Genomic DNA, 22,874 nt, shown 5'->3' with positions numbered 1-22,874 from the left:
ATATATCATTTGTTGGGTCTATATGAATGATTATACAGTTATTGATAGATCAAATTGTTGTTCTCAGTATCATTGAGGGGTGCTTAGGAACACTTTGGGGTAGCTTCAGCCCCCCTAAAATGGGCCTAATGACGTCCTGGGCTGCACTACCTTTGAAATGTTGTAAATGTGGTGAAATCTATAATACTGCAATCTGAACAAAGAGCCATCAGAGAGCTACAGAAGAAACAGTGGCTAAAGTAGTCAGTCCAGGATTTTGGACATTGAGAGAGCTTAAAGGGCTGAGTTTTTTGCACTCCTTCAAAGATTAGAGAGACTGTGTAGTTCACAGAATTCCCAAATTGATGAGAATAGTAAGACAATGGGATTTTCAATCCAGAAGGATACCCTTCCCTCACCTCAGCCTCCAGTTTCTCCCAGGAGAAGAAGGCCTATTTTAAAGGATGACAAAAGAGTTCGGACATCCAGGACCAACCAGACGTTGGTGGAAGAGGAGCCTTGCTATGAGAAGAAGCTTTTCACCCCTCCTCCTCCTCCTTCTCCTCCCCCTCTTCCCAGAGCAACCAGGAGACCATCTCGTCTCCCAGTGATAACTATGAAATTTGGTGGCTCAGGTATGTTAATACTGTTGAGTGATGACTTTCTTTATAGAAAATTGAATGGAAATAGGTGAAGATTGTGATTACAGTAAAGTGGAAATTTGAATATTCATAACTATTTTTGTTGGTAATCTGAACAGCCTAGGAGGTGGCTGATGGATGCAAGCTCCAGTCAACACAGACTTATTTATGAAGGGATTTATGAAGACACTAGAGACATTTGAGTCTCGCCACCATCCTTCACCGGAACCAACGGCATCTAATAGGATCCTAAAGTTGGCACCCAGGTTTACAGCACATCCATCAAAAACTGTCCAACCCAACAGCAAAATACCTCACCATGGGACCCTGGCGATGGCACCCAAGGTTCCAGCACCTCCATCAGAAGCTGCCCCGCCCAACAGAAGCAGACTTCGTTGTGGGACACCGGTGGTGGCGCCCAGAATTCCAGCACCACCTTCAGAAGCTGCCCCGGCCCACAGAAAAGGACCTTGCCGTGGGTTCCTGACGGTGGCACCTAAATTTCCAGCACCTCCATCAGAAGCTGCCCTGCCTAAGAAAAAAGGACCTCGCTGTGGGACAAAATATCACCTAAAGGAAGACCTTCAACCTTAAGTCAGTCCTGCAAAGAGCCTGTCCCTCTGCTTCACGCAGCTGACCTCAGATAATTGGTAGGACATCCACAGTTCAGAAGTAAAGATAGATTTTAACAGCATGGGCCACTGCAGTCTGCTGTTGGTTCTAAAGCAATGATTATCTAAAAACACAGGGAGGAGAACATTGATGGATTGAAATCTGTTCGAGCTCTGGCACGACACCATCCAGAATACGTGCAAACCAAACTGCATGAAGTCTGCCTGGTCCTCATAGAAGCGGTACTGCAGACATTTTCCTCTTTCCTCTTTCCTCTCAGTTCTCATTTGCCTACTTATGCATGTACCTGTACTATGTACACAGGAGTATTGACTCTTTTTCACTATCTAGATGAATAACCTGTGCTCTGCTGTGGCTTGTGCTGCAATTGACACCATAGCAGAGCTTCATGCCCACCTGGGGAGGTCCATGGACACTGAGGCACAGTGGACAAGCCGCCTCCTGCTGCTGAAGTTGACACAGATGCCTTCATTCACCAGCTGACTAACCTCGCCCTGGATGCGTTGGTGGAGGGCTGCAATCCCGGTAGAATAATAAATGTTCTCCTCAACACAGGGTTGAGGTAAGAGGAGAGGATGTGATCAGAATCTAGTTGGAAATGTAGCAGCAGCATTAAAAGTAAATTCAATGAATCATAATCAACGTTCTCCGGTTTTTGTCCGTTCTTCAGCCATCGTTGTGCTGCAGTGAGGGGCAGCACAGCCAAGCACCTCCACCAGCTGGCGGACATCATTTGAGAGGAGCAGATCTTGACAGCAGGGAAGATCTTCACACAGCGTTTCCTTATTGCTGTATTGCTGTATTGCTATGTATAATTAGGGCCCGAGCGCCGACAGGCGGCGAAGGCCCTATTGGAACTGAAGGAATTATTATTCTTTCTTTATTATTAGGCCCCGAGCGCCGACAGGCGGCGAAGGCCCTATTGGAACTGAAGGAATTATTATTATTCTTATTATTTTCCGCCAAATGAATTGCCTTTTTGGAGGACTTATCATATTCAAAAACTCAACCAATTTGGCGGTCGCATCAGGTCTGGTGAAAATTTACGTATATTTTAATGGTTTCGGGAATAGGCGCACAAAATGGCTCGCTAGCGCCACCTACAATATTACGAAAATTCAGCCCTGCACTAGTTTATCGTAGACTCACGAAACTTGGTACACATATGTATCATGGCAGGGCGGACATAAAACTCCATGGTAGCCCCCCCCTAAACCAACAGGAAGTCCGCCATTTGTTTTTGAACGTGCGAAATTAGTGCGATTTTGCCCATTTCCCATGTCGTACTTTAACGAACTCCTCCTAGAGCTTCGTCCGATCATCTTCAAACTTGGTGTGTGTCATCTTAACATGTTAACGATGAAAAGTTATTAAAAGAAAAACTTTTCGTCATAGGGCGTGGCGTGGCGGGGCGGCCATTTTGTGCAATTCGCCACCGAAACAGGAAGTGGGTGTAACCGAGCGTACGTTGTCCGATTAGCCCGAAACTTTCACGACTCATCAGAGTCCGCCCCTGACGACATCTACACGCCGCTATTGGCTCAAAGTCATAGCGCCCCTAGTGGCAACAGGAAGTAGGCCTAAAAGACAAGGTGCTATACTTAACGAACTCCTCCTAGAGATTTCATCCGATCATCTTCAAACTTGGTGTGTATCATCCTAAGATGTTACCGATGAAAAGTTATTAAAAGAAAAACTTTTCGTCATACGGTGTGGGCGTGGCATGGCGGCCATTTTGGGTGTTTAGCGATGAAGATGAAATTGGCTGTAACTACAGTGTACGTTGTCCTATCTGCTTGAAATTTCCCACAAACACCAAGAGTCCAGGCCTGAGGACACCTACAGGCCAATATGGACTTTGGAGATAGCGCCACCATCTGGCAACAGGAAATATGCCGTCTGACAGGAAGTGAGTGTAACTTGAGTGTACATTGTCCAATTGGCTTGAAACTTTTCAGGATTCATCAGAGTCCGCCCCTGACGACATCTACATGCCGAACTTCGCTCAAAGTCATAGCGCCCCTAGTGGCAACAGGAAGTAGTTCTTAAAGACAAGTTGCTATACTTTAACGAACTCCTCCTAGAGATTTCATCAGATCGACTTTAAATTCAGTCTGAGTCATCTTAAGATGTTGAAGATGAAAAGTTATTAAAAGAAAAACTTTTCGTTAAACGGTGTGGGCGTGGCATGGCGGCCATTTTGAGTGTTTAGCGATCACTGTTAAAATGGCTGTAACTACAGTGTACTTTGTCAAATCTGCTTGAAACTTTCAGGATTCAATCAGAGTCCGCCCCTGACGACATCTACACGCCGAAATTCGCTCAAAGTCATAGCGCCCCCTATTGGCAACAGGAAGTAGGCCTAAAAGACAAGGTGCTATACTTTAACGAACTCCTCCTAGAGATTTTATCCGATCAACTTCAAACTTGGTGTGTGACATCTTAAGAGTTGAAGATGAAAAGTTATTAAAAGAAAAACGTTTCGTCATAGGGTGTGGGCGTGGCATGGCGGCCATTTTGAGTGATTAGCAATGAAGAATTAAGTGGCTGTAACTACAGTGTACGTTGTCGGATCTGCTGGAAATTTCCACAAACACCAGAGTCCCGGCCTGAGGACACCTACAGGCCATATGGAGTTTTGGAGATAGCGACACATCTGGCAACAAAGAAATATGCCTTATAAGACAAACATCATCCGATTTACATGAAACTTAGAATGTGGTCTACATGTGATAGTGAGGCGGCCCTATATTATGACCACGCCCAGTCACTCAGGCCACGCCCCTTTCATAACATTTGAAACGTTATAGGTACAGTTTGTGTGAGATGCCATAGAACTCAGCAGAGACTTCCTTTTTTATTGGTGATGTTTGACCGCCCCCTTATGATGCGGCCACGCCCCATTCCACAGATAGTGAGTTGTATGACGTATAGGCTCGTGTAAGGTATCAATGAACTCAGCAGGGACTTCTTTTTTTATTGGTGATGTTTGACCGCCCCACTATTATGCGGCCACGCCCCCTTTCACAGATAATGACTTGTATGACATATAGGCTTGTGTAAGGTATCAATGACTCAGCAGGGACTTCCTTTTTTATTGGTGACGTTTGACCCGCCCCAATATGATGCGGCACGCCCCCTTTCACAGATAATGACTTGTATGACGTATAGGCTTGTGTGAGGTATCAATGAACTCAGCAGGGAGTTCACTTTTCATGGGCGACGATTTTCAGCGTACGAGTGATGCTTTATTGCGCGGTCGCAAGGAGAGGCGTCCGCCAGTAACCCCGACTGGCGCGGGTTAGCGAGGGCCTCCATCGCTGCTGCAGCTTTAATTCTTTATTAGGGCCGAGCGCCGACAGGCGGCGAAGGCCTATTGGAACTGAAGGAATTATTATTATTATTATATTATTATTATTATTATTTTCCGTCAAATGAATTGCCTTTTGGAGGACTTATCATATTCAAAAACTCAAAAATTTGGCGGTCGCATCAGGTCTGGTGAAAATTTACGTATTTTAATGGTTTCGGGAATAGGCGCACAAAAATGGCTCGCTAGCGCCACCTACAATATTACGAAAATTCAGCCCCTGCACTACGTTTAACGTAGAGTCACGAAACTTGGTACACATATGTATCATGGCAGGCCGGACATAAAACTCCATGGTAGCCCCCCCCTAAACCCAACAGGAAGTCCGCCATTGTTTTGAATGTGCGAAATTAGTGCGATTTTGCCCATTTCCACATGTCGTACTTAACGAACTCCTCCTAGAGCTTTCGTCCGATCAGCTTCAAACTTGGTGTGTGTCATCTTAACATGTTAACGATGAAAAGTTATTAAAAGAAAAACTTTTCGTCATAGGGCGTGGCCGTGGCGGGGCGGCCATTTTGTGCGATTCGCCACCGAAACAGGAAGTGGGTGTAACTCGAGCGTACGTGTCCGATTACCTCGAAACTTTCCAGGACTCATCAGAGTCCGCCCCTGACTAATCCAACCGCTATTGGCTCTCAAGTCATAGCGCCCCCTAGTGGCAACAGGAAGTAGGCCTAAAAGACAAGGTGCTATACTTTAACGAACTCCTCCTAGAGATTTCATCGATCAACTTCAAACTTGGTGTGTTCATCCTAGTCTGATGAGAAGAAAAGTTATTAAAAGAAAAATTTTCGTGTCATACGGTGTGGGCGTGGCATGGCGGCCATTTGGGTGTTAGCGATGAAGATGAAATTGGCTGTAACTACAGTGTACGTTGTCGTATCTGCTTGAAATTTCCCACAAACACCAAGAGTCCAGGCCTGAGGACACCCACAGGCCAAATGGAGTTTTGGAGATAGCGCCACATCTGGCAACAGGAAATATGCCTTATAACAGGAAGTGAGTGTAACTTGAGTGGACATTGTCCGATTGCTCAAAACTTTCCAGGTTTCATCAGAGTCCGGCCCTGACGACATCTACATGCCGAACTTCGCTCAAAGTCATAGCGCCCCCTAGTGGCAACAGGAAGTAGTTCTAAAGGACAAGGTGCTATACTTTAACGAACTCCTCCTAGAGTTTCATCAGATCGACTTCAAATTCAGTCTGAGTCATCTTAAGTGTTGAAGATGAAAAGTTATTAAAAGAAAAACTTTTCGTTAAACGGTGTGGGCGTGGCATGGCGGCCATCTTGAGTGTTAGCAATGAAGAATTAAGTGGCGTACTACAGTGTACGTTGTCGTATCTGCTTGAAATTTCCACAACACACAAGAGTCCGGCCTGAGGACACCTAGAGGCAATAGGGACTTTTGGAGATAGCGCCACCACTGGCAACAGGAAATAAGCCTTATATGACAAACATCATCCGATTTACATGAAACTTAAAATGTGGTGTCTACATGTGATAGGGAGGAGGCCCCTATATTATGACCACGCCAGTCACTCCGGCCACGCCCCTTTCATAACATTTGGAACCGTTTAACGTAGATACTTATGTGAGGTGTCAATGAAATCAGCAGAGACTTTCCTTTTTATTGGTGATGTTTGACCCGCCCCCTATGATGCGGCACGGCCCCTTTCCCAGAAGGAGCTGTATGACGTATAGGCTTATGTGATGTATCAATGAACTCAGCAGAGACTTCCTTTTTTATTGGTGATGTTTGACACGCCCCCTTATGATGCGGCCACGCCCCCTTTCACAGATAGTGACCTGTATGACTTATAGGCTTGTGTGAGGTATCAATGAACTCAGCAGGGACTTCCCTTTTCACTGGTGATGTTTGATCCGCCCCTTTATGATGCGGCCACGCCCCCTTTCACAGATAGTGACCTGTATGACTTATAGGCTTGTGTGAGGTATCAATGAAGTCAGCAGGGACTTCCTTTTTTATTGGTGATGTTTGACCCGCCCCACTATTATGCGGCCACGCCCCCTTTCACACATAATGACTTGTATGACGTATAGGCTTGTGTAAGGTATCAATGAACTCAGCAGAGACTTCCTTTTTTATTGGTGATGTTTGACACGCCCCCTTATGATGCGGCCACGCCCCCTTTCACGGATAATGACCTGTATGACGTATAGTCTTGTGTGAGGTATCAGTGAACTCAGCAGGGAGTTCACTTTTCATTGGCGACGATTTTAGGGTACGAGTGACGCGCAAATGCGCGGTTGCAAGGAGAGGCGTCCGCAGTAACCCCGACTGGCGCGGGTTAGCGAGGGCCCTCCATCGCTGCTTGCAGCTTAATTATTATTATTCTTATTCTTTTTCCGCCAAATGAATTGCCTTTTTGGAGGACTTATCTATTCAAAAACTCACCAAATTGGCGGTCGCATCAGGTCTGGTGAAAATTTACGTATTTTAATGGTTTCGGGAATAGGCGCACAAAATGGCTCGCTAGCGCCACCTACAATATTATGACAATTCAGCCCCTGCACTACGTTTATCGTAGACTCACAAAACTTGGTACACATATGTATCATGGCAGGGCGGACATAAAACTCCATGGTCGCCCCCCCCTAAAACCAACAGGAAGTCCGCAATTTGTTTTGAACGTGCGAAATTAGTGCGATTTTGCCCATTTCCACATGTCGTACTTTGACGAACTCCTCCTAGAGCTTCGTCCGATCATCTTCAAACTTGGGGTGTGTCATCTTAACATGTTAACGATGAAAAGTTATTAAAAGAAAACTTTTCGTCATAGGGCGTGGCCGTGGCGGGGCAGCCATTTTGTGCGATTCGCCACCGAAACAGGAAGTGGGTGTAACTTGAGCGTACTGTCCGATTGGTTTGAAACTTTCCACGATTCATCAGAGTCCGCCCCTGACGACAACTACACGCCGCTATTGGCTCAAAGTCATAGCGCCCCTAGTGGCAACAGGATGTAGGGCTAAAAGACAAGGTGCTATACTTTAACGAACTCCCCTAGAGATTTCATCCGATCAGCTTCAAACTTGGTGTGTATCATCCTAAGATGTTGACGATGAAAAGTTATTAAAAGAAAAAACTTTCGTCATACGGTGTGGGCGTGGCATGGCGGCCATTTTGGGTGTTTAGCGATGAAGATGAAATGGCTGTAACTACAGTGTACGTTGTCGTATCTGCTTGAAATTTCCCCAATCACCAAGAGTCCCGGCCTTAGGACACCTACAGGCCAAAATTTACTTTTGGAGATAGCCGCCACATCTGGCAACAGGAAATAGCTGCTGACAGGAAGTGAGTGTAACTTGAGTGTACAGTGTCCAATTGCCTCGAAACTTTCAAGGATTCATCAGTGTCCGCCCCTGAATATATCTACATGCCGAAATTCGCTCAAAGTCATAGCGCCCCCTAGTGGCAACAGGAAGTAATTCTAAAAGACAAGGTGCTATACTTTAACGAACTCCTCCTAGAGATTTCATCAGATCGACTTCAAATTCAGTCTGAGTCATTTAAGATGTGGAAGATGAAAAGTTATTAAAAGAAAAACCTTTCGTTAAACGGTGTGGGCGTGGGCATGGCGGCCATTTTGAGCGTTAGCGATCACTGTTTAAATGGCTGTAACTACAGTGTACTTTGTCAAATCTGCTTGAAACTTTCAGGATTCATTCAGAGTCCGCCCTGACGACATCTACACTCCGAAATCGCCTCAAAGTCATAGCGCCCCCTATTGGCAACAGGAGGAAGTAGGCCTAAAAGACAAGGTGCTATACTTTACGAATCCTCCTAGAGATTTTATCGATCAACTTCAAACTTGGTCTGTGTCATCATAAGATGTTAAAGATGAAAAGTTATATAAAAGAAAAACGTTTCGTCATACGGTGTCGGGCGTGGCATGGCGGCCATCTTGAGTGTTTAGCAATGAAGAATTAAGTGGCTGTTAACTACAGTGGTACGTTGTCGTATCTGCTTTAAATTTCCCACAACACCAAGAGTCCAGGCTGAGGACACTACAGGCCAATATGGACTTTTGGAGATAGCGCCACCACCTGGCAACAGGAAATAAGCTTAAATGACAAACATCATCCGATTACATGAAAACTTAAAACGTGTGGTACATGTGATACTGAGGCGGCCCCTATATTATGACACGCCCAGTCACTCAGGCCACGCCCCCTTTCAAACATTTGAACCGTTTAACGTAGACACTTTGTGAGGTGTCATTGAACTCAGCAGAGACTTCCTTTTTTATTGGTGATGTTTGACCCGCCCCTTTATGATGCGGCCACGCCCTTTCACAGATAATGACCTGTTATGACGTATAGGCTTGTGTGAGGTATCAATGAAATCAGAAGAGACTTCTTTTTCATGGTGATGTTTGACCAGCCCCTTATGATGCGGCCACGCCCCCTTTCACAGATAGTGACCTCTATGACGTATAGTCTTGTGTGAGGTGTCATTGAACTCAGCAGAGACTTCCTTTTTATTGGTGATGTTTGACCCGCCCCTTTATGATGCGGCCACGCCCCCTTTCACAGATAATGACTGATGACGTATAGGCTTGTGAGGTATAATTGAACCTCAGCGAGACTTCCTGTTTATTGGGTGAGTTGACCCGCCCCCCCTATGATGCGGCCACGCCCCCTTTCGCAGATAAGGAGCTGTCTGAAGTTAGGCTTGGGGAGGTATCAAATGAACTCAGCAGAGACTTACTTTTTATTGGTGATGTTTGAAACGCCCCAATATGATGCGGCCAAGCCCCCTTTAACAGATCGTGAGTTGTAGATGTTCAGCTCGTGTAAGGTATCAATGAACTCAGCAGAGACTTTCTTTTTATTAGTGATTTGACCCGCCCCCTTGATGCGGCCACGCCCCCTTTCCCAGATAATACCTGTATGACGAGTAACGGCGTGTATGAGGTATCAAGGAATCAGCAGAGAGGTACTTTTTAATTGGTGACGTTTGACACGCCCTCTGATGATGCGGCCCGCCCCACATTCTCGACCGGATAAGACGTGTACTGATGTATAGGCTTGTGTGAGGTATCAGTGAAACTCCGCAGGGGAGTTCACTTTGTCATTGGCGACAATGTTCAGGGGGCACGAGTGGACGTGCAAATGAGCGGTCGCAAGGGGAGGCGTCAGCCCGTAACCACGACTGGCCGGGGTAGCGAGGGCCCTCATCGCATGATTGATAGCTTTAATTATTATTATTATTCTTTTCCGTCAAAGAATTGCCCTTTTTGGCGCGGAATCATATTCAAAAAATCACCAAATTTGGCGGTCGCATCAGTCTGGTGAAAAATTTAGTATTTTCATGGTTGGGCAATAGGGCACAAAATGGATCGCTAGCGCCACCTACAATATTACGAAAATTCAGCCCCGCACTACGTTTATCGTAGACCTCACGCAAACTGGTAAACATAGGTATCTGGCAGGGCGGACAAACAAACTCCAGGGTAGCCCCCCCTAAACCCCCAGGAAGTCCGCCCATTTTGTTTTGAATGTGCGAAATTAGTGCGGATTTTCTGACCATTCCACATGTTAGTTACTTTGAAGAAAACCTCCTAGAGGCTTTCGTCCGATCAGCTTCAAACTTGGTGGGTGAGTCATTTAACAGTTAACCGAATGAAAGTTTTAAAAAGAAAACACTTTTCGTCATAGGGCGTGGCCGTGCGGGGCGGCATTTGTGCGATTCGCCACCAAAAACAGGAAGGGGTGTAACCCAGCGTACGTTGTCCGATTAGCTCGAAACTTTTACCACGACGCATCAGAGTCGCCTGACGAAATCTAGACACGCGCTATTGGCTTCAAGAATTAGCGCACCCCAGTGGCAACAGGAAGTAGGCTAAAAGACAAGGTGCTATACTTTAACGATCCCTCTAGAGATGTCAGTCCGATCATCTTCCAATTGGTGGTAGATCCTAAGATGTTACGCTGAAAAGTTATTAAAAGAAAAACTGTTCGTCCTACGGTGTGGGCGGTGGCCCGGCGGCCATTTTTTAAAGGGGTGTTAGCGACTGAAGATGAAATTGGCTGAAACTAAAAGTGTACGTGTTCCGATCTGCTTGAAATTTCCCACAAACACCCAAGAGTCAAGGCCGGCCCCCCTTAAGACACCTACAGGCCAATATGGAGTTTTGGAGATAGCGCCACCACTGGAAAAAGGAATATTGACCTCTATGACACACATCATCCGATTTACATGAAACTTAGACACGTGTGGTCTACATGTGATAGTGATGCGGACCCATTAGTCGGACCACACCAGTCACTCGGCCACGCCCCCTTTCATAGCATTTGAACCGTTTAACGTAGATACTTATGTGAGGTGTCATGAACTCAGCAGAGATTCCCGTTTTATTGGTGAGGTTGACCCGCCCCCTATGATGCGGCCACGCCCCCTTACTAGATACGGAGCTGTATGGGTATAGGTTGGTGAGGTTATCAATGAACTCAGCAGGGCGTTCCCTTTTCATGGTGATGGTTGACCCGTCACCATATGATGCGGCCACGCACCTTTCACAGATAGTGACATCTAGGACGTATAGGTATGGTGGACGGTGTAATTGAAGCAGCAGAGGACTTCAGTTTTTATGGGTGATGTTTGACCGACCCCTTTTATGATGCGGCCACCGGCCCCCCGTTAACAGATAATGACCTGTATGACGTATAGGCTTGGTGAGGTATCAAGGAACTCAGGCGAGACCTTCTTTTCAATGGTGTGTTTGACCCGCCCCTTTGTGCGGCACGCCCCCTTCACGATAGTTCGTCTCATTTATAATGACCTCTATGAGTTAGTCTTGTGTGAGGTGTCATTGAACTCAGCAAGACTGCCTTGTTTATGGTGATGTTTGGACCCGCCCCTATGATGCGGCACGCCCCTTTCACAGATACTGACCTGTATGAAGTTGGCTTGTGTGAGGTATCATGGGAACTCAGAAGAGACTTCCTTTGCATTGGTGATGTTGACCCGCCCCCTATGAATGCGGCAGCCCCCTTTCACAGATAGTGACATGTATGACGTATAGGCTGGGAGGTATCAATGAACTCAGCGGGAACGTTCCTTTTCATTGGCGACGATTTTCAGCGTGAAGTGACGCGCAAAGGCGCGGTCGCAAGGGGAGGAGTCCGCCGGAACCCCGACTGGCGCTGGGGTGAGCGAGGGCTCCTCCAGCTGCTTGCGCTTAATATTATAGTATTATTATTCTTCTATTATTTTCCGGCCAAATGAATGGCCTTTTTTGAGGACTTATCATATTCAAAAACTCACCAAATTGGCGGTGCATCATTGGTCTGGTAAAATTTACGTATTTAATGGTTTTCGGGAATAGGCGCACAGACATGTCTCGTAGCGCCAAACAATATTACGGAAAATTAGGGCCCCTGCACTGCTTATACGTAGAATCACGACACTTGGAAACATATGTACATGGCAGGGCGGATAAAACTCGATGGTAGCCCACCCTAAACCCAACAGGAAGTTCCGCATTTTTGTTGTGGAACGTTGCGAATTAGTGCGATTTCATTTCACAGTTCGTACTTTCTAACGAACTATCATAGCGCTTTAGTCCGACGGCTCAAACTTGGGTGTGTCCTGTAACATGTACGATGATAAGTTATAAAAGAAAAAACTTTTCGTCATTCGGGTAGTGGCCGTGGGCAGGGCAGGGCATTTTGGTGCGATTCGCCACCACGAAACAGGAAGGTGGTGTAATCGAGCGTACGTTGTACGATTAGCTCGAAAATTTTCACAATTATACAGAGTCCCCTGACGAATGTACACGGCCATTGGTAAAAGTCATAGCGCCCCTAGGGCAACAGGAAGTAGGCCTAAAAGAAAGGTTGCTATACTGTAACGAAACTCCTCCTAGAGATTCATCGATCATTCTTCAAGTGGGTGTATCATACTAAGATGTTACCGATGAAAAGTTATGAAAAGAAAAACTTTTCGTCAAAACGGTGTGGAGTGGCATGGCGGCCATTTGAGGTTTAGTACACGTTCAACAGGCATGTACTACTAGTGTACTTTGTCAAATCTGGGTGAAACCTTTCACGATTCATCAGATTCCGCCCCTGACCGACATCTACACTGCGAAATTCGCTCAAAGCATAGCGCCCCATAGTGCAACAGGCAGTAGGCCTACAAAGACAGGTGCTATACTTTAACGAATCATCTAGAGATTTTATCCGATGCAACTCAAACTTGGTCTGTGTCATCATAAGATGTTGAAGATGAAAAGTTTTAAAAGAAAAACGTTCGTCATACGGTGTGGGCGTGGGCATGGGGCCATCTTGGAGTGTTTAGCAAGGGAGAATAAGTGGCTGTAACTACAGTTGACGTTGTCGCTCTCTCGCTTGAAATTTCCCACAAACACCAAGAGTCCAAGTCCTGAGGACACCTACAGGCCAATTGGCCTTTGGAGATAGCGCCCCCTTGGCAACAGAAATAAGCCTTATATGACCAACATCATCGATTTACATGAAACTGAGAACTGTGTGGTTACTGTGATCGTGAGTAGGCCCCTGACTCCATCATGACCCGCAGTCACTCAGGCCACGACCCCTTATAACATTGAACGTGTAAACGTAGATACTTATGTGAGGTGTCATGAACTCAGCAGAGACTTCATTTTATGTGATGTTTGACCCGCCCCTAGATGCGGGCCACGCCCCCTTCCCAGATAATGACTTGTCTGACGTATAGGCTGGTGTGAGGTATCAATGAACTCAGCAGAGACTTCCATTTTTATTGGGGAGGTTTGACCCGCCCCCTTATGATGCGGCCACGCCCCCTTTCCCAGATAATGACCTGTATGACGTATAGGCTTGTATGAGGTATCAATGAACTCAGCAGGGAGTTCACTTTTCATGGCAACGATTTCAGCGTCGAGTGACGCGAAAATGCGCGGTCGCAAGGAGAGGGTCCGCCAGTAACCCCGACTGGCGCGGGTTAGCGAGGGCCCTCCATCGCTGCTTGCAGCTTTAATTTACAAATTGCATTTTGTGTTTAGTTGTGTTGTCCTTGACTATTGTTTAAATTGGTTTGATGTTCCGAAACACTTAAGTGTGACAAACATGCAAAGGAACAGGAAATGAGGAAGGGGGCAAACACTTTTTCACACCACTGTAACTCCAGTCCCAATCTGTTAAGTCCCCCCAAAACTGCTCTGCATCAAACGTTCTAAGGTTCCTCTTGCAGACCACCTGAGACGCTGTCTTTTTTACCCGCACATCCCTTACACAGACAATGGGGCAGTGATCGCTGACTCCTAGCTCAAAGACACCACTAGTGGAATATTTTCCAGCCTTGTTGGTAAAAATTAGGTCTAAGAGTGTAGATTTGGAGTAATCTTTAGAATGTGGTCTAGTTGGCTCCGTTATCAATTGTGATATGTGTAGACTGCACATGAAAATTTTTAACTGCAAATAAGCATTACTCAGCCAATTCAGATTTATGTCACTTAATATGAGTAGTTCATCAGCATTTAGAGAGCATATTCACTAAGGAGTCAATAGAATAAGCTTCAAATGAGGGAGAACCACGATGGACCTTTAGAGCTAGAAATTCAAAGCAATTAGGAAGAGAAACAGCATTTAAAATTGACTCTAGGAGACAAGATTTTACATATATTCCAACTCCACCACGACTAACTAACCAATCTATTCCATAAAAATTATAATTAAAGAGAGCCACATCTGAATTATCAATATTCTTCCCAAGCCAGCACAAGAATATCAGGAGTAGTCTGTTGGTTGATGGTCAAAGTTCTTAAGATAAAGAATAATAATAATTCCTTCAGTTTCTGTACCCTAATAATCTTTGTGAAAATAATAGGGTTCTACAGCCCTGCTGTGTTAACCAAGTAGCTTTTCTACCGCAGTTCCTACAGCCTCAGGCTTGGACCCCTAAAAATGGATGTCATCAGTGACAAACAATGAATTTGGTCTTCTTGCAGGGTTTGGTTTTGGTGAGCCAATTTATGTCTCAAATGTTGCTGTTTGCTTGTTTTCCCTCACACCTTTGTGGGCAATTTGTGAGAATCTTAAAAACATGACCGCTCACAACTGCATAATTACGCAGTGATACAGGACTTTGTAACAAAAATCCAACTAAATGCTTTGGATTTGGATTACTGTACCTATCTCATGCAAGTCTGTTTTATACTGTACTACAACAAACTGTAACAAGAAGAATCCTGCAAAATAAGAAATGTATCCTAAAATAGATGGTATGCTTTGGGAAGTGGTTGGCAGTAATTTGTATACACAGCTGAGCATTCACAACTACTGTTCCTTCGATTTGAATCAGATTTCTTTTAGAGTTCATGTTGTGGTTAGCGTGTGAGAGCATGTCAGTGAACAAATAGCACAAATGGTGTTTTTGAGTCCTGTCCTTTTATTGTCTCCAGCACCTATTCTCGAGTTCACTCCGTGGTCTCCTACTTCTGGTGCATGCATATCCTTTTTATGCATTTTAGTTTAGCCAATCTTACTGTCAAGGATTAGTCTGACACCTCCTTACTTTCTGCCTTTCAAATGAGGAGCTGCGAGGGTTCTCACCATGTAAAGCACTCCCACTGCTGACACTGCTGTGGAGCAGCTGTGTGAAATAGTAATGGCGAACTAAGTCAGGAGGACCAACAAGGAAAAGCATATAGTGCTGTAAGCTTGATCTTCCGGGAATCCTTAAAATAATGTGTCGCGCACAAACGTAGTGTTTCTACTTTACGGAGACATCCAATAAAATATTTACGTCTTTTGAAACAAGATTTCTAAGTTTTTTTATATATATATATATATATATATATATATATATAAAAGAAAAGAAATATTGAACAGGTGGTTGCCAACAGGGCCACCAGAGGCCACAAATTGTTTGCAAATTGACTGGTTGCCAAGGGGAACCATTACTATTGGGCCCTGGCTATAGGCCTATTTCTGAAACTTTTTTTTAGTCTAATTAATCCCTAAATATCCCTAAAGTTAATAAATTGGTGTTACATAGTGTTGAAAATGTCAAAAAAGTTGCAAACATTGAAAAAAAGCAACAAATGTGTTGAAAAAAGGGACAAAAACTTAAGTAAAAGTTAAAAACGTTGATTAAAAGCCTCAACAAAAGTGTTGATTTTCAATTTTGACAGGAAGACAAGGCACAAGGGTTAGAGCAGTATCCAACAACAGTGCAACAAGAAACTGGGAGTGGGGAAGGAAGGAGGTAGAGGGTACAACAAAAAAGTTTTTGCTTTATGTCGACTATTGTGTTCATTAACACCTAGGGGTGTCCCGATTCTCCAAATCCTCGATTTGATTACATTTTTAATTCTAAGGTTACGGTTTGATTAAATTCTCAATTTTTACTTTTTTTAAACCACAAGTTGCTATGTCATTTTTAAAGTAGACCTTTATGAAATATAATATCTGACCTTTTCCTGCAATGTACCACACTACATTGTCAAATTTAAAACACTTATTTATAACTTATATCTTCAGGCAAATGGAAACTTAAGCAAAATCAAGACACCCTTATTCACACCAGTAACAAGTCTCTCAAGTCTCAGACTTTGTCTGAGATCAGTTGTGTAGTTTCTCCACCCCTACACCATCAGGATTTGCAGGTTTGCATGTCTCGCATGACCTCAGATTCAACTTCACAGATGTGTCAATATGTTGTTTGTGGTCCAACACCTTTGTATTGTGGGATCTAATGAACATAGCAGCCTCAAAGGCCCACTTGAAGAGCTTGTTTCCTAAGTAATGGTATTGCAGTTAATATTTAAAAAGTCCAAAGCTGCTCTTTTGAAACTGCATGACTGTACATGCCGCCATTGAAATCTTCACTGTGTCAGTCCTTCCTTGCATATCCTAACAGGCCATGTAGTGCATATTGCCTGCCATTTCTCTTAGAGGATGTTGATTTTAATCTGTTTTTTGTTCAACATTGTCCCCTGGCTCCCAGGCATTGTCAGCCTGCCTGAGCCAACAGCACCAGCATGTAATCTTTGTCCCTGTATGCATATTGATACCCAGGGCATTCATCAGCTGCAGGTCCACTGCACTGAGCCTCATGTTAAGTCAGGTGGAAACCTGTGACTGGCAGCAGTTAGGGTGAGGGAGCATGTTACAGGTAGTGTTAAAATAAACCAGCGTAATGAGGAAATGAGTGACTTATTGGCTGCGCAGTCATTTCTTTCATTAAGGCTGATATTTATGAGCCTCCATCATGAGTGGAGCAGCCAACGCGACGGCTCCAGGTTTATGAAGCGTGGATTGTCACCTTGTTCCAATTATCCGCTACCTTTTGAATGTGCTGAATGTTTAAACATTCAGAGAAAAGGACGTGGCACATCATTAGTTGGTGTGCAATGTGATAAATAGTAAAAGGAGGCCCGTTTTGGCTCGTGGCGTTGGGTTATTTTTATTCATCATAGCAGCAATTAGCTCATGAAGTTAGATTGCTCAGTGGGGAGGTGGGTGTTGGAAGGAGGAGGATTTCATGCCCCAACCATTAAATGTGTTAGTGCTTTAAGGTATGTTGAAGCAGTGTTTCTTTCTGGTTGAACAACTTTAGTTTCATTAGCACGCTTCCATGTACATTTGTGAAAGAAAAAAAAAAAAAAAAACTCATCTTGATTGTAGTCAGCACTGGCATTTATGCTTCCGTTTCTGACATCAGTAATCAACAGGCTAAAGACGAAAAAGAGGTTTTACAAAAAAAATTATATAACTAAAGATCTGGTTACTGGTGGTGCCTGTTTTTAAAATCTACTGCACAGTAATCTTCTGATAATTAGATTAACCTTTTTTTGTGATGAACAAATGTTATTAGAAAGGATTGAAATTAATTGTCCACCACATGATTTGTAAATCCTGGTGTGTCCACACCTGGAATGACGTAATTTGGAAGGCATAGTAATAGAAATTCAGATTAGGAACCTCCAGGCTCCCTGAAAGATTACTTCTTTGTAAAGTTTAATTCTGGTGCATTTTCCACCCCAGATAAATTATGACTTGAGAGATTGCATTTCAGAAATACATTTAGGTGGAGGAGCAGCTGGAATCATAAAGAACAGAAAATATAAACAGGCAAGATATTAATTTTGATAGTTGAAATTCTGCCTTGTATTGAGACTTGAAGAGAGCCCCGTCCCAAAGTTTTCAGTATAATTTTGTGAAGATTAGGATAAATCTCTGTGCCAAGGTAGGTGAAGACATACAGATAGGGATGTTGGCTGGTAGATGCTGAATTCAAAGGGACAATGGCAGATTTAGACCAGTTTATTTTATATCCTGACATATTGTGAAAATATTTGAAAAGATTCAGCGTGGTAAGGATTCCTGTATATTAGAGAGGAAAAGAAGACAGTCATCGGCATACAGGGAAAGTTAGTGTCTAGATTGGTCAACAGTTATAGGGGATATTACATTGCTATGTCTAATGGCCTGCGCCAGAGGGTCTATAGACAAGGCAAACAATACAGGTGAGCATGTGTAAGTTAGCAGATTGAAAGGTACCATTAAGGACAGAGGCTGTGGCACCATTGTATAAAGTTTTTATCATAGAGATATACTTTGGATGGAAACCAAATCTCTCCAGGACGTTCCATAAATACTCCCATTTGAGGCAGTCGAATGCCTTTTCTGCATCAAGCAAGAAAACAGCATAGCCTTCTTCAAGAGAATCAGCAACATCAATAATATGAAAGAGCCTTCTGATGTTATTAGATGTGTCCCTCCCTTTAAGGAATGCTGTTTGATCAAAGTGCATGATTTTGCCTACTACAGTTTCCATAGTGTGAGTGGCTAGCACCTTAGAATACATTTTCATATCTCCACAAATCACTGAGAGAGGATAACTGGAACATTCCAGTGGGTCCTTTCGTTTTGTTTTTCTTTCGGAGTGTGATTAGTGCATTCCTTTGATCTCTGAAATGATCCCTGTTTAATTGCATAGTTTATAGAGTCTAATATTGATGATCCTACCTGGTCCCAGAACAGAAATTCAGGGGGTAGGGAACCTAGACCTGGTGATTTTCCTCTATTCAAGGATTTTGCTGCCTATTCAAGTTATTTTAATGAAATAGACTTTTCCAAGTCTGCCATGTCATCAGTATCTTACGCAAGTAAGGATAGACTGTAAAGAAATGTGGCACACCTCTTTGCATCCAGTTGGCCTTCAGATGAATAGACGTTAAAACACTTTAAACACGTCATTAATAGCATCGGTTGTGTTACAACTTGGCCTTCTGTTGTACAAATTGCATTGATTAGTGCTTTCGATTCACACTGTTTAAGTCTGAGGGCTAGAAGCCTGCTTGGACGGTCACCATCATAGTATCTTTGCTCATCTCGGACAAACCTTTTCACTTGTGAATCTAAGATTAGACCATGCCGAACAAGCTCACGTGTATTCCTCGATTCAATCTATACTATACTATACAATATTAATTGCTCTTTCTCTATTCGTGTAATTGGTCTTTCAATGTCATTAGTAGGGATGAGCGAGTACAGCATTATCTGTATCTGTATCTGTTTACCACATGAATTATCTGTATCCGTATCCGTACTCGGACTGGGCGGGGCCTAACCCGGAAGTGGTCAGATTTAACCCGGAAGATGGGTCGGGTGGTCTTGAAATGGGCGGGCTTTAACCAGCATGTTATTTTAAGCATGCAATTGATATGGGTTGATCAGAAATTGTTATATTTATTGCTGATTAGAAAACTATTTACATGACAGCATCGAGCTTCAGATCAATGGTGTTGTCATGGTAACAAACAAACTATATACAGAACGTTTTGCAACAATAAATACAACACATGTGGTTGCAATTATGAAGTAAAATGTAATGAACAAGAGTTTTCATACTCAGTATAACTTTCTTTTTTTAACTTTTAATTTTTTTATGATCAGTGTGATTTTTTTTGTTTTTGGTTCTTTTTTCTTTTTTTTATTTCCACACCAGGTATGAGTGTGTGTGTGTGTGTGTGTTTGTGTGAGTCAGAGAGAGAGAGAGAAAGAGAGAGAGGGGGCGGGGGGCGGGGGGGGCAACCAAGCAGCCTGTCTGAAACCCACATTCACCAGAAATCTACTGGTTACTATGTAAGTACTACAAACCGAAGTTAAAAACAAACCTGAAGATGAAGAAACCCTAAACGTTAACGGAACAGACTCGATTGACTGACGGAGCAAGAGAGAGAAAGAGAGAGAGAGAGAGAGAGAGAGAGAGAAGCCGAGGGAGCGTATTTCTCCGTGTTCTGTGTGTGTGTGACAGAGCCGACCGTGTTTGTAGGCAGGGGGGGCGCTGTGACCATCACAGAACGCTGCGCGGCCAGTTGAGGAGTTTTATTCAATCCGAGCACGGATATTGACTCGCATTACTCGTATAATACTTGTACTCGGCAAAAGTGCTTTATCCGTACCGGATACTCGTTTCAGCCGGATACTCGGATCATCCCTAGTCGTTAGGCCGTTTGCTACGTTCAGAATGCAATTTAGAAGAAAAGAAAATACATATACTCCTTATGAAACATTTAGCGGACACCCACAGTGTTTGAGCATTGGTGCAGCTTTCTTTTTTGTGATTGATACATTTGTTAAGATGTTCTGTCATGTGTGTTAAAAAGGCCTTATTACTGAGGAGAGGACTATTAAACCTCCACTTGTGCACTTTGGGATTATTAACAATTGGTGTCAGTGTAAACATAACTGGGGCAAGGTCAGAAAGTAGGATGGGCAGCATTAATAACAAATGTTATTAATGATGGAGGACTCTGGATGCACCGTGGCGGCTGGAGTAGAAGTAGTATGCCTTTGTCATGGTGGAGACACCAGGGATCCACTATGTTTAGATCTGCCAAGAATGATCTGAGAGACAGTGATGCAGGCATTGTGGTAGAGGATGTACTACTGGACTTATCCAATTTCAATTCTGGACAAACTGTTGTATTAAAATCACCTGTTAAAATACTATGGCAATCACGGCATCTCAACATAGAATCCTTGATGGAGGGTAAAAAATTACTATTGGTTAACAACAATTTGCATTATTAATAGCAAGTAGAACATAAACAAATCTAATCTTGTAATTTTCTTTCTACTAGAATTAACACACCTTTTGACTTGGAAGCGGCGCACGAGACATGCATACATTTGTAGTGTTTGTTTTGGAACCGCTATATGTTATATTCTGCAAGATGCGTTTCCTGAACCAATGCGATAGATACTTGCTTATGGCGGTGGAATTCTAGGCAGCGAGTGTGCTTAATGGCCGAGTTTAAACCGCTAACATTCCAGCTGATAATGTTCTAGTGGGCCATCTAATTAGCATAACACTTAAAATTCAGAGCAGTAGAAATAAAGACCCGCAAATAAAAAGACAAACACAAATTAAGGGAAATGCATGTGGTAAGAGCATCTTGTTGTACTGTATCAGAAACAAATCTTGAATTACAGAACACAACTACATACATGCAAAGCGCCAGACTCTGCAAAAACACACACGCCATAACCATTCTGGTTACATGTAAAGCAGCCCCCAACAACCCTTAATAACATTATTGATACTTCTTGTATAGAAATACAAATAAACGTATAACGCAGTTGCAGTTGGGGAGATCATAAGTTAACCGATCAAAGGCAACCAAAAAGTAGGCTGGTGATTCCCTCGCAGATTTTGAGCAGTCTGTAAATTACCGTTTGATAACTTAGCTGAAGAAATGTTATTTACATTTGAAGTGCTACTGATTAATAAAATGAACATACATATACCAACAAGCTTACATGACACTAGGCTAGCTTAGAAGCTAGCGTCACTGTGTCCACGTTTGGACACGTGTTGGCTAACGTTCTATCAAAATATCTGTTAAAATACGAATATAAATGATATATTGATGTTTTAAGTTAATTTAATGGTGTAAACTATTGTGTGACGTCTTACCTTTCTAACAGTATATGGTGTTAACTTGTTACTTTAGCTTTTACTTTACAAGAGCCGGCTAAAGTACGTCATCGCCGGGAAAATCAGCCGTGCGCTACCCTTGGACATAACCGGACACCGCTACGGACAGTTAGTTAAAGAAAGTCCCATCAATGCTGTCAAAAACTACCGGATCTTACTTCTGTCCTTTCCGATAAAACACCATGCTTCAACAATTCTGAAGTATGCAATAAGAGCTCCTTAATGTACAGTTCAGTAAAAATAGAGGGGGAAAATCCATTGCCCAAGCGTTCTTACGTCTTTTCCTCTTTCATATACTACTGAGACATCTAAATGTCCATGTACATATAGGACATTTCATACGTAGATTGCTAGATGGGTATACATCAATTCGGTTAACATTTTGGTGATAATCGGAAATGCAAAGTACTGCGAAAAGACCAGAAAGTCTGTCAGGCTGAAGGTTTCCGGATATGGCCAATAGCAGCGAGTGGTGTCCAAATGTGGACACAGTGACGTTACTGCAGAGAGGATGCCTCCATCTCATCTGGTTCCTGTAGCTGTGAAACTCCACAGAGTTGAAGGTTGGAGGTCCTCTGAACAGTGTTGCGAAGAAAGTTTGGTAACACTTTACTTGAAGGTATCAACATAATCACAACATTACACTGTCTGTCATGGTTTTGTCAAGTTTCTGTTGTAGTTGGTTTTCTGTTGGTGTTTCCTGTCTCTCTGTTCCCTTATGTCACATGTATCAAACTCAAGGCCCGCGGGCCACATCCGGCCCGCCATACAATTATATCCGGCCCGCGTGATCATTTTATATATCTGTTTTTAATGGCCCTGTTATATGACGCCCCAAACTACAAATCCCATGATGCAGTGCAATTGCCGCCAACGGCAAGCCGTGGTTCAAGTTCGCGGTCTACAACGCTAATATCAAATCAAAGCTAGACCACAACCATGGCCAAGAAAAAAATTTATTCTGAAAACCGAAGCTTTCAAAGCCGGTGGGAGAATGAGTATATGTTTACTGAAATTGCAGGTAAATTAGTGTGTCTCCTTTGCGGGAGTAAAGTCGCTGTAATGAAGGAGTATAACCTAAGACGGCACTACGAGACAAAACATGAGGACAAGTTCAAAAACCTGAGCGCAGGACAGAAGCTACAAAAGGTAGAGGAGTTGAAGAAGAATTGGACATCCCAGCAGACGTTTTTCACCAAAGCGAAATCACAAAGTGAAGCTGCTGTGAAAGCAAGTTTCATTGTGGCCGAAGAGATCGCCAAATCAGGACGG

The 22,874-nt window shown here is 43.5% G+C and overlaps 2 long non-coding RNA genes across 2 annotated transcripts; both read left to right on the top strand.

The window, feature by feature from the left end:
* On the top strand, positions 1-21,562 carry LOC116689583 (uncharacterized). Its single transcript, XR_004332047.1, has 3 exons — positions 1-11; positions 3,367-3,371; positions 21,448-21,562. It is a non-coding gene; the product is annotated as an uncharacterized LOC116689583 (long non-coding RNA).
* Positions 1,195-1,710, top strand: LOC116689582 (uncharacterized). The gene is made up of 3 exons (XR_004332046.1): positions 1,195-1,270; positions 1,369-1,474; positions 1,584-1,710. It is a non-coding gene; the product is annotated as an uncharacterized LOC116689582 (long non-coding RNA).
* Positions 21,563-22,874: the final 1,312 nt, after the last annotated feature.

This window comes from Etheostoma spectabile, chromosome 5, assembly GCF_008692095.1.
Source record: "Etheostoma spectabile isolate EspeVRDwgs_2016 chromosome 5, UIUC_Espe_1.0, whole genome shotgun sequence".
NCBI classification, from domain to species: domain Eukaryota; kingdom Metazoa; phylum Chordata; class Actinopteri; order Perciformes; family Percidae; genus Etheostoma; species Etheostoma spectabile.
This window is presented reverse-complemented; position numbering and strand designations above follow the sequence as displayed.